Source organism: Ochlerotatus camptorhynchus, unplaced genomic scaffold (genome assembly GCF_037179485.1).
Source record: "Ochlerotatus camptorhynchus isolate MF236.1 unplaced genomic scaffold, CSIRO-AGI_Acam_v1.1 ptg000406l, whole genome shotgun sequence".
Taxonomy (NCBI): Eukaryota; Metazoa; Arthropoda; class Insecta; order Diptera; family Culicidae; genus Ochlerotatus; species Ochlerotatus camptorhynchus.
The window spans coordinates 2,058,497-2,071,367 of NW_027040892.1; the positions used below are offsets into that span (position 1 = coordinate 2,058,497).

The following is a 12,871-nucleotide window of genomic DNA, read 5'->3' on the forward strand; positions in this document are numbered from 1 at the left end:
ATAGGCATTTACTGTTCAAGGCCGGTTTTTTTGCGTTTATATCTTTCTTGTTTCGGACGTTCCCAAGAGCTCATGGCATTACTTCAGAAAGTGTTGAATCAGTACAAAAATTTAATACTTTCGGAAGTGAGTCTTTCCTTGAGCGATTCAACAGTTATTAAATATTATTATTTTTAAGGGGTACTTAAGGGGGTTAGATTTTGATAAGTTCTTTAGTGGGAATGACACTGATGAAGACTGCACATTGTAGTCGAAAGACGTATACGATACGAATACGATACCACAATTAATTAAGTGGAATTAAATGGAAGATAACTTTTTTTTGCTGTTTTATTTAAGCATTCCGCAAACAATCCAATTTCATTATTTCATAGTTATTAAATATTTTATGAGCTCACGGATCCAGTGTTTCCATTTTTTTTCGAAGTGATTTAACACTTTTGTTAAGCTCAGTACTGTTAGAAGTGATTATGTCCGTGCTAAGCTTTTCTGAAATGATCCAGTAAATTCTACAGTGGTTCTTAGCTATTTTCAAGTTATTCAATACTTTCTGAAGTGATTCTGAACTGCTCCAAAGTGATTCCAAACTTTCCTTATGTAATGTAGTATCAGTACAGATAGATCTTATTTTTGAAAACATAACTACAGTACACTCTCTAAAACTCGGTATTGAAGGGACCATCGAGTTATTGAATAACAATCCCATACAAATTCGCTATCGCAGTAGCCATGATATTAATTTTTAATATGTATATATAACTCGATATCGAGCTAGTGGGAGAGAGTAGGCTGTGCGTGTGTTCGAACCTGACGTTTGTTTTTTTTCCGTGGAGTTTTTTATATCTATAATCGGTTGCTGATCTGGCCATAACCAGGCCCAGGAGACAATTTCTGTTTCCGAAGCCAAGTGGAACCTCCACAAGGCGTCCCATCATTAGTTCCATCATTCGTTGAGTCGCAGAGTTGAACCTGACTATTGGCCACGAAAAGGCTTGCCAATGCACATCAAAAATCGACTACATACATCCGAACATTTGTTTATCTCAAATCGAAGGAAGACATTCCACGCAACTACCATAAATCGGACTAGTTCTTGTTGATCTTCGTCAAGCTTCGTCTACAATTTGGACTTCTACATCAACACTATGTCAGGCAGCCTTCAGGTTCAATTGGCTAAACTTGGTTCGTTCGTTCCATTTAGTAAATTTTTACCTTTTCAAACCAGTAACGTTGGGAGATCACCTTTTTGTGGTGCGTTACTGGTGGTGCGCATGTGACTCTAAAACGTAACCATTGCACGGTTACGAGGCGTACGAGCATAAGCCTTACTTGACCTAATTCGATTTTGCACAAAATTTGTTTCGCCGCAAAGCAACGAATAAATGCACGTGAATTAGATTCATTGAAAAGCACCCAAAGCTAAACACAAAGGTAGAATTAGAACAGGTAGGAGACGAGTATGAAGAACAAATTAACACTCTGCACTGTGGTAGACAACGGATAATACAAAATGGATAAAATCACCACTGTTTTTGCGAACCTCACAAATCAATAGAATAAAGCTTTTTGTAATATATTTCAAACTTATTTTTGTAGTTGTCACTGAGAGTAGATCCCGATGAAGTGAAACTGTTTGAATAGGTATTCATATTGCTGGGTTTCCGTTAGCATATATTTACTTGCTCATTTAATTTACTGGGAAGGTTGGCTCCGGATACAACTGAGCAACTCTCTAATTGTATACGTGTTGGTCCGAGGGAAACGAGACGGTTTACCTGTGATTAAAATCGCCGTGCTAGTCAGACTTGTCGCCGGCGGTTGATCACAAGTTCCTAGTAGTTGCATTTTAGGGTTCATTGCATGTTTTTGCACACGAACCATTTCAGTCAGCCAACTTTCTTCCCGCCCAAAATTTGGGAAAATCATAGCCTTCCCCTGAAAGGTCTAATACGGTCGGGCAACCCTATCCCTGATAGGTGGTCTTCTTCGGGAGTTGCGCTTAAGCCGCTTTTACTTGAAAATGGAAGACACGTTACAAACTTTGAATGAGTTTATAATCCGAAAACATTATAAGCAATTAGAACACAACATTGAATTTGTGATAGCTATATAGGAAATACATGTCATAAGTGAGGGTTTGAGTGCTTTTTCAAACAAGCAAAAATTAAGACAATTATTTTTCAAAACTATTTAAAAACTATATACGATATCAAGGGAAGTGCTCTAAGCTACAATATGGAACCAATGTTTCTAATTCGGAAAAAGAGCAGAAAGTAAATTAAACCACTGCATTCTACTATCAAATTTTCTCGCATTATCAAATCGTCTTACGGTAATTCAGTTCTTTCCTAACTGATTCCGAGATTTTCTAAAGTGTTTCAGTCCTTTCAGAACTTTTTTTTAAATGATTCTGTGCTCTTCAAAGTGATTCCGATTTATATGAAGTGATTAAGAAGTTTCTGGAGGGATTCCAAACTTTTTTGAAGTGATTCAGTTATTATAAAGTGAGTCAGTCCTTGAGGAAGTGATTTCAAGATTGATGTAAATGATTCAGTACTTTCCGAAGTTTTGTGAACTGATTCAGCCGTTTCCGAAATAATTCAGTTCTGACTGAAAAGTGATTACAAACTTTCTGGAAAGATTAAGTATTTTCAAAGAGATTCAAAACATTTCTTAAACCATTCAATACTGCAATAATTTCCGATTTTTTCTGAAGTGATTCCGAACTTTCAGAAGTAATTCCAAACTTTTCAAAAGTGATTCAGTTCTTTCCGATGTGATTCAGTTGTTTCAGAAGTGATTGCTAACTATCTGGAATGATTCAGTACTTTTCGGAGTGATTCCAAACATTTCTGAAGAGATTCAGTACTCTTTGAAGTGATTCCGATTTTTTTTTAAGAGATTCAGTATTTTCTGAAATGATTCAGTACTTTCCGACGTGATCATGAACTTTTCCAAAGTTATGCCGAGCATTCTTGAAGAGATTCAGAACTTCCGAAGTGATTCCGAACATTTCTGAAGTGATTCAGTGCATTCTTAAGTCATTCAATTATTTCCGAAGTGAATTTGCCGCAATGATTCAGATACTCAGTACTTTTTGAAGTGCCTTTTTTCATTTATAAAGTTATTCAGTACTTTCTAAAGTAATTTCAAACTGTTCTGAATCGTTTCAGTACGTTCAGAAGTGATTCCGTACATTTCTGATGTGATTCAGTATTTTCCGCTGTGATTGAAAACATTCTTGAAGTGATTTAGTACTTTCTCCCATACCTCATCGTGAAAGAATTTTTAAAGCATGATCATGTCAAAATTTATATCTTACGCCACTAAGTAGCGCTAACTCTTGTCCACCAATAAGGATTTGCACCGTTAGTGGTTAACCTCAATTGGATGAACTATTTAAAAGTTCAGTCTCAGTGGTACAGTTTAACATTTTTTTTTTCAATTTTTCCCCGAGCAGAAACGAATATCTTGATACCTTTAATTGGTATGGATGAGCATGACATACCAAAAAAATGTTCCCACAATACCATTCCAATACCAATTATGCAATTGAAATACCAAAACACAGGTATGCTTTTGGCACAGACAAACAGACATAACACTGGCAATTTGTTCATCGAACACGCATTTAACGGTCAATTTAAATGTTTTTAGTTGGTAGTACCGCCACCCGTGGCGCGCATAGTCAATAACCCTTGCGTTTGACGTTTACACACTAACGCCATCTGTTCAGCGTACTACCCATCACAGTATTCTCAACAGATGGCGGTAGTGTTTTAGTGACGATGTTTTATATTGAAAAATATTCAATGTGTTATGTCTGTTTGTCTGTGCTTTTGGTATCCAAATATAAATTTTTGTTATTGTACAAATTTTGTAAACATTTTTTTCAGTTATAACCAGTCTTGTAAGCGGTCACGGTAGTCGACACATTTCTGTGATATTCAATTGCTTTTACCTCCGACACTTGCAAAAGAAGTTATCAAAGTACAGTTAGTCATACGACTAACTCTGACATACGACACTATCGCCGAAGACCGTCACAGATGTATGCATTTTAGTTTTTTCTCATAATGAGAGCTGCTGATTTTGTGCTTGTGTAAATTCTGAAAATAGCAAGCAATGATGTCCAAGTAATAACATTTTTGATCATAAATGGTTAAATTTACACCAAAATGAAGAATATGAACGAAATCACACATACCGTATGCGTGATAATGTTTGCACCATTGAGCAATGTCAAAATTAAAAAAAATCTCAAAAATTTCGTTTTCGAGTTTTTTTATTAGTCTTAAACTATGTTAATCATCGATCGAGTTTCCACTTGCTGCAATTACGGCCTCCACACGCTTTGGGAATGCACGGCAGGTTCTAATAATGTAGTCTGGATCCATTTCTCTCCAGGTACGGGTCAATGTTTGTCTGAGGCTTGCTGTACTCGGGTGGCGTTTAGAACAGGCCTTGGCTTTCATGACGCGCCATATTGAGTAATCCAGCGGATTAAGATCGGGGCTGGATGGCGGCCACATATCCTTCGCCCAGAACGGAAGATGTTCCTGCAACCACTTCTGAGTGCGGTTCAAGGTGTGGCACGGATCCCCATCTTGTTGAAATACAACATTTGGCTTCAGACCGTACTGTTCTTTGATCCACGGAAGAACATACTTACTTAAAATCACGATGTAGTCCTCCGTGTTGACCTTGTCGTCTTCTAGAATGAACACCGGGTTCATTTTTTTTGCCATCGGAAGCCACCAATCCAAACACCATAACGCTAGCAGGATGCTTGGTCAGATACACGTTCTTGTACTCGTCGGCCACGTCTTCAACCGGAAGAGAACTAATATACCGGTCGGTTCTGGAATTTGATACGGGATCGACGGTAAACATGCTCTCGTCGGTGAACAGGATTTCCGGATTTTTTCGCTTAAGGAAGTTCAAGATTTTCTTGCATCGTTCGACTCGTAGCTCCCGGATGCGGTTGGTAATCATGTGAGTTTTTTTTTCCGTGCCCTCGACTTCGCCCCGCAATCTTCCTTTACGATCTTCCGTGCCGTAAAGTCACTGATCCTGTGTTCCTTTGCCATTTTCCTTATTGAACACACTTGGATTCACCCGAATCTTCCTTTTGATAGCAGCAGGAACCCGAGCTGACCTCGGACGACCTGTGGCCACCTTCGCGGATAGTTGTCCTTTCTTTTCTCGGTCTAAAACCCTTTTGACGGTCCACCGGGACACTCCCACGGCGATTGAAATGTCTTTTTCCGACATTTGCGCGTGGGACAAATCACGAATTCGCTGCCACTTCGTCATGGTGCAACTGTCAAACTAAGTAAATCATTTTCTTTTATACATAGCCTACTACGGTATGAGCTATATGTTACGTGCATGCAAAGAAAACCAAGGCATGATATCTACAGGTGAAACGGGAACCTTATTTGTACGATGGTGCAATCATTATCACGCATACGGTATCATATGATAGTTATTTGATAGTTTTATTTTTTGCTCGAATGTTATTCTACCGTTTGTGTTGTGTGAGAGAGACGACGGTAGAGCATGGGGGCACGACAACGAAGCAAGTGGTTTTATACTACACTCAACCGTTTCAACCCCTGCCTGCGACTGCTCACAACCACAGCACTGGTTGTAAAATTGAAGCAATAATTAAAATTTAGGAGAAATGGATGCTATGTCGGCTAATTAGGGCCCATACATAAATTCAGCAATCGACTAAATTTTCAATAGCAACCAAAAATATCCATAAGTATCATCCCAATGACGCGTTCATATAGATAACATTGATAAATAGCAGATTTTTAGCCCTGGGCCCAATCTTAGATCCATAGGCCAACATTAGAACCATTTCCCCTATGTTCATCAAGTTTAGTCATTTAAAGATTGTACTAAAAAAAATGTAACACTTTCTTTTGTCTGTAACTTTTTATTGCGTGGGTAAAAATTGATTAAATTTTTTTAGAGTGTAGTGTTTACATGTGTAAAATCTCGTCGCAATCTGTCAAGTGGTTATCGAGATGGCTTCCAAGCAAGAAGTGCTTCGTCAAAAAACTATGGGAGCGGTCGTGTAAAGGCCAGTCCCACAGGTGGATCGCGAAACAGTTTGGAAGTGTCAATTCGACCGTGTCCCGTGTGGTAAAATCACTCAATGAGACCATGACGACCCAGCGACGAGCTGGCAGCGAAAGAAAAGCGAAGACGACCAATGCCGTGAACGCAAGGAAGGTGAGGGATTACTTCAAGCACAATCCGAACCTTTAGATTCGGGACGTGGCCAAGAAGGTACTTTCTTCCGTCTAGCTCGTCCAGCAGACAATGAAGCGGTCCGGACATCATGTCTTCAAGGTAACCCTAATAAAAAAAACATACACGAACGATAACCCAAATTATTGAACTATTCCACAAATGGTTTGGATGATACCCCGAACCAGTGTTGGCAAAATCAGAAATCAATTGATATTTTCCGCTCTCATGCGCTCGCAATATCACGCGTGATATTGGAACAAAATATCATGCTTGATATTGATTTTACAAGCTCCTTTGATATTGCGAGACTATTCACAATGTGCAAAAATCGAGCTGAGAGTTGACTCGACACAAAAATGATTCCATTGAACATCGTTTTTTAGAAAGAGAAAGCATAGTTTGCTATCTCTTTTTAATCTTCACCGATGGCAGACGCGAAGGGACTGCTGCAAGCCGTTATGGAAGTTTCGGTTGCATTCGGGTGTAAATCAAAAATCATTAAACTCAATCTCACCACAGTTTGGTGAGATTTGCAGTTGATGAGTTTTGTTAGCTTGATATTGCGAGCTGTGATATCACAGCTTGCAAGATCAACCGCAGTAGTTTGCTTGTTGATTTTTGTCTACGAAAATCAAGCGTGATCTTGGGCGTTGGTGAGATTTGATTTTTTGATATTTTCCCAACACTGCCCCGAACACGTCGTTAAGAAAAATAAGCTGTACCGCAAGTGGTTGGTGCAACCGAAATGCATCGTACTGGATGACGAGCCGTACATTAAAGTGGACGCAGACAGCAGATCCCCGGCCTGGAGTTTTTCGTCAGCAAGTTCTGCCTGGATGTTCCGGAGAAGTTCTGGAAGAAGAAGGTCGACAAATTTGCCAAGAAATACTTAGTGTTGCAGATGATCTTTGGGTGCGGAAAATTCAGCAAGCCGTACATAACGACCACTGCACCGTCAACGGCCAAATATAAAAAGAATAATGCCTCCAGAAGCCTCTTATGCCCTTCCTCCGGTCCCACAAAGGTTAGACTCTGTTTTAACCGGATCTGGAATCGTACCATTACGCGAAACCGGTGATGGAGTGGTGCGAAGCCAACGATGTTGTTTTTATGCCGACGGAGGAAAATCCGCCAAACTCGCCAGAACTTCGCCCAATAGAAAAATTCTGTGCCCTTCATCAAGTTCCAGAAAACAGGGAAGGTCTTTAAAAACGACAAGGATTTGAAGAAAGAGTGGATCAAAGTGTGTACAAAAGATTGAGCAAGTGCTGCACAGGAGTTGATGGGTAGCGTGAAGTCCAAGGTGCGAGCATTTAGCCTAGGAGAGGAGGTTGAATAAACCAACCTTGCAAAAACATAGCTTATATGTGTTTATTTATTCCTTGAAAGTTTCGGAAACATCCGACAAACTAAATTTTTGGTGATCTTTTTTTTTCCTTTGCATTTTTTTCGAATACAGTCTTAACTTAACAGTCTTCATTTTAATTTTTTTAACAAAATTGATCTTTTCTTTTGCAATTAACAAAAAAAAATCAGCAGTTGATATCTCAATTTCATAAATTTTAATCAATATTATTTATTTACTTTTACCAATTTTGATAACTTTTAAACAACTATTTTGATCATGATTTATCAATTTCCATAGATTTTTTTGATCAATTTTGATTCATCATTCACATTTTTATAACTGTGTTCAACGAGTTTTGAAATAAAAAAAAAACACATTTATTATCTTTTTTTTTTGTTAATCAATTATGTAGATATGTTTTCATCAAATTTATTCAATTATTTTAAATTTCTTTCACAATTTTCATCAACTACACAGCAAAAAAAAATGTAATATCGATCAACGTAATTCAAGCTGATGTATGAAATAATGATGTAATAGCAAAAAGCAGATACAATATTACATCAATGGATGTAATTTTGTTCGCAAAATCGATGTACATCGTACAATGTGATATTACACAACCGATGGATTGACCTGGTTGCAGCAGTTTCGATGTAATATTCAACAACTTTTTTTGCTGTGTATCATCAAATGAATTTAATCAATTTTAATAATATTTTTTTTATCAATATTATTCGAAAAGAAAAGCATACTCTATTAATTCGATGAAGAATGAGCGATTATCGAAGCAAAGGCGAATTTCAGATACAAGCTCTAGTAAGGGTGCAATGCCAAATTTTAGTTCGTAACCACTTACAAATTTACCGTTTTAGGACTGGCCTTGAAAAATAAACAGACTTAAACAAATATCATCTGTTTTTTTTTTTTCAGTTTCATCGATTTTCATAAATTTTCATAAATTATAATTTTTATCAAATGTCATCAATCTATGTTCAACATTTTAATTGCGTGATTTCTTTCTTCTGACTACTACACTTTTTAGTATCTCATAATGGTCATATATCATATGAAAATGTAAGCATCATTACATTTTTATTGACATAATTCATGCGATCTTCTTGACCATGAAAATCATTAAAGCTTAATTTTCAATATAGTGCTTGAATATGAAATAACCTCTAAAAATAAAACAATTCTTATAAGAGAACATGCATAAATGACGTAGACTTTGAAGGGCGACGAGGGACTTTCAGATTATGTGAGGGAAGGGAGCTCTTAAATTGGTATAAAATAATCTTCGCCATACGGTTCCATATTTTCCTCAAAACCGATTGCCATCGGTATCCTTCACAATCAATACACTTCGTTTCCTGCGAAGCGACTCCCGCAGCAACAGCATTGGACGCACCAGACAGTAGTACAGCAGTTCCACCAAACTGAACAGACTTACTCCCAGGCACAATCCCAGTATTCCGCCGCAGTTTGCAATGAAGTCCGTCAATCCGAACAATTCGCTTCGTTTCGATGTGATGTACTGCACCTCTTTGAAGTATATTCCTAGTTTGGAGATTTGCTTCCTGAAATGTTGGACAAACTTTAGTCATTCTAGTTGATAATGCAAGCCCTGTATTTACAAAACCTCCTAATAGACTGGCTAACAGTGGGATGCACCGGTCCAAGACGCAGATCCAACGTCTTCTTAAAGTCACACACGGATTGGGTGATTTCCATGTCGTACTGAACCGAAGTGCACGCCGGAATGCAGTCACATACAGAGTCGTAATTTTGCAACTTCAGCAACCGCTTTTTAGCCGAACGTTTCAACATCTTGTTCTCAGCTTGAATCACACAAGCAATTTCCCAGGTTTGACAGATTCGCGTCCCATTGGAACGTGGCATCGAAAATTTGACGCATTTGCACGACTTGAGCGTGTAGTTGGTCACGCACTCGAGTTCACAGTTGCTCTGTGTGTAGATTCGGAAGAACTTCAGCTGTCGTTCGTGATTGAAGTAGCAATGGCGTCGTTTTGGTTGATAGCCTCTTAATTCTGTCGAGGTTTTGATGATGATTGGTCGCACAGCAATTGTTACATCACGTGAGTACGTTACCAGAGCAAACTTTTTGGTGACTTGAGGATACTCGTTCGGTGGATGGATGACAACCTTGAAGCCCTGCTGCTCGCGGCAGTGTTCTTCGACGTCCTGCAGGATTGTAACCAACTGCATGGTCAAACCGGCACCGAATCCCGATCCCAGAACACGAATGGGATGGGATTGAAGAGTTTTACCAGCAAATAAGCCATCTTCCATACTCCAATCGGTAACATTTTTCTTTTCGTAAAGATATTCGTATTCGTCATGCAGAACGCCTGCATGGAACATGTCATATGACGAGAAGCCGTTGAACGTGAAACAAATCCCTTCGTCGGTCAGTGTTTCGGTGAATAGCTCGTGACATTTCACTCCGTTTATTTTACAGGCCAGAATGGTCTGGTCGGTGTCAACGGATAAATTCCGGAGGATACCAACCACGTCCGCCTGAGAAGTTGTTCGTGCGTAAAGTTGCGGAAAGTTTAAGTTGACGTGGAAAAATTCGTCACATATCTGAAGGACTGCCAACAGTCGGTCCAGCCTAGAAAAACGTCCCCATTACTAAATAAACCAAACAATTCTGTCGAAAACCTACCTTTCTTGGTCGAGGGATTCTGAACTTCCATCATAGTTGTTCAACCGATAGAAATCCTTCGTGAAGTTCATGAGATTGGAGTGAATCTTCGCCTCCGGACAGATGGTAACGGCTGGAAATGGAACCAACCACACTGGAAGGGGCCGTTCATCGAATGTTACAATCACGGGGTTCTTGGCCCACTTGAGGTACACATTTTCGATCAACCTTCCGCAACCATACGCGGAAAGCACAAACACTGTAATCCACCACAGACGTTCCAGTAGGGATCTCCTCGACCCGATGTAGCTCATTCCATGGATGGTACTTTGCGAGCAGTATTCCTCGGCAAGAACCTTCAGGCTGGATCGCATTTTGGTCCAGTTGGTTCGTTGAGATTCGTGGATTGGCTTGCGCCTTTGAACCGATCCGGGAGATCGTTGTTGGCTCGGACCGAAAATGTGCGTCAAGCCGGCTTGATCCCTGAAGGCTTGCATGATGCTGTTTCTCCACTGTGAACGTACGAATGGGAACTGATTTCCAATGCACAGGGTGACGTGAGCTAGCAGAGTGTAGCAATTACGTTGCACCATTGCGTTTTCGTTTTTGAAGGTTGAAAAATGTTTCATGAATTTTGAATGAGTTATGTTCCGCGTTGGTTTGGCGTGTGCGGTAACTTTGAAATACAAATAAGCTTGTTGAAAACGTTGATAGCAGGTAACGTTCATTATGTGGAATTACAAATTGATAATGATATTCTGAATCCATCGATCCAAATCACCTTTCCCAAGATGGCTTATTTTTTCGTAGCGCTTTAAATTTCTCTCAACCTCAAGCACACCTTGTGCATTGTGTCACCGTTGTAGCTGTAGCGCTTTTTCTCCCCCATCGAAAACCACCATCCTTTTCCATGTTAAAATCCTTCCCGGAGGGAGGATTGCACCCTGCCATACTGCATCGACGTACCTACCAGTTGCTGTTGGTGCAAAACTGCAAACCATGAAACTCCGGAGCCATGCGAATGGAAAGCAGGCAGCCAGGTTGGTAGTATAGTTGCCGGTACATAATAATAATAAAAAGTGACATTGATATATGTTCCTCACCGGTGTCGGTGGAAAAACCGTCCTCGTGCAACTCGGTTCTGGGGGTCTGGAATAAAAAAAAGTTAAGTTAGTAAGTCACCGGGAACTGGTGCACTGTGGGAAATTGTCCCAGTTCCGGAATTTATTTGCAAACAGAGGATTTACGAAGAGAAAATCCTCAGAGTGCATCCCCACTTCTGGTTTGACGAACGATTTTGTGCTACCGGTTGTCGGCAAGAGTGTTCTTCAACTCTGGGTTTTTCGCTGCGGATGTGCTACTGCTACTTGTGTTACCAAACGGTAGGCAAATGGCAGAGTACCGGAGGTAAAAAATGGTTTCCATCACCCGGGAATAAAAAGGAAAAACTTGCCAAAAGGTGCAGTGACACAGCGGCACACATTTTCCTATTTAAAGTGAGGGGACGTTCCAAATTGGCAACTTGAGTGGTTGCAAACTGGGAAATTCAAGTTTTGCACTTGAAATAGGTTTAGTTGTGGCCGTGAAAACTGGCCCAAAATGGTAAATTGTATTTCAATACAATCCAGCTTTGGTGACTATCATCTAATACAGCATATTTCGTGTTTTTTTCTATTCTTGACAAATGATCTTTCGAATTAGCTAGCATGCAGGAGGGCTTATTCGTGATCCGGATGTGCTTGGAAAGCACATCCCAATTTAGTATTTCCGTTTTATGAGAGTTATGTAGGCCATGATTAACACTTGTAAAATGCTTTAACACTCGGAACACGATGCCTCCGGTAAAATGTGAAACGGCCAACTTCCAATTTTTGAAAAATCATAGCTCAGCCATTTACAAACGAATTTCAAATCTATTGGTGCCATTTAAAACTACAAACCTAACAGATTTATATTAAATCAATAGATTTAAAATCTATAGCCTCATTTCTGAATAATGATTTTTCAAACACTGTCAATTAGTCGTTTTGCCGGAGACATCGTGCTCGGAGTGTTAAAACCTCGATAAAAGTTGCAATGCTGCTTGGGATACCTTCTCTATCGCTCATAGAAGGTTATGACGATCATTTCCGCAGGTCAAAGGTTGCATCGTCATCACGGAAGGAACAGATGAGCGAGCTTGTTCTTGAAGAGGCTAGAGGGAACTCTGCGGGACCAGACGGGGTGGGTTATCCATTGGGGGCCGTGCACTACCTACGTAAGGGTTTTTTTTTAAATATGTCAACCCTTTCTTCCCCTCATTATAAGATTTGGTAAGATTTTGATGAACCTGCCTTCCCTTCCCTCAAAATCTAACTTAGATTTTCCAAATTACCAGGTTTAAAATTTTACTTAATGAACTAAAAGACTAAAAACAACAGAGGGAGCAATCAGGCTAAGGCCTTGTTGTCCTCTGTTGTCCGAAGAAGTCGTCTTCACTCTACTCGATCCATGGCCACAGTTCGCCAGCCTCGTAGTCTGCGAAGGGTCCGCAGGTCACCTTCTACTTGGTCGATCCACCTTGCCCACTGCGCGCCTCTTCTTCTTGT

The 12,871-nt window shown here is 39.8% G+C and overlaps 1 pseudogene; it reads right to left on the minus strand.

Annotated features, from left to right (window-relative positions):
* Positions 1-8,939: 8,939 nt before the first annotated feature.
* LOC135710913 (pickpocket protein 28-like) lies at positions 8,940-10,876 on the minus strand (annotated as a pseudogene).
* Positions 10,877-12,871: the final 1,995 nt, after the last annotated feature.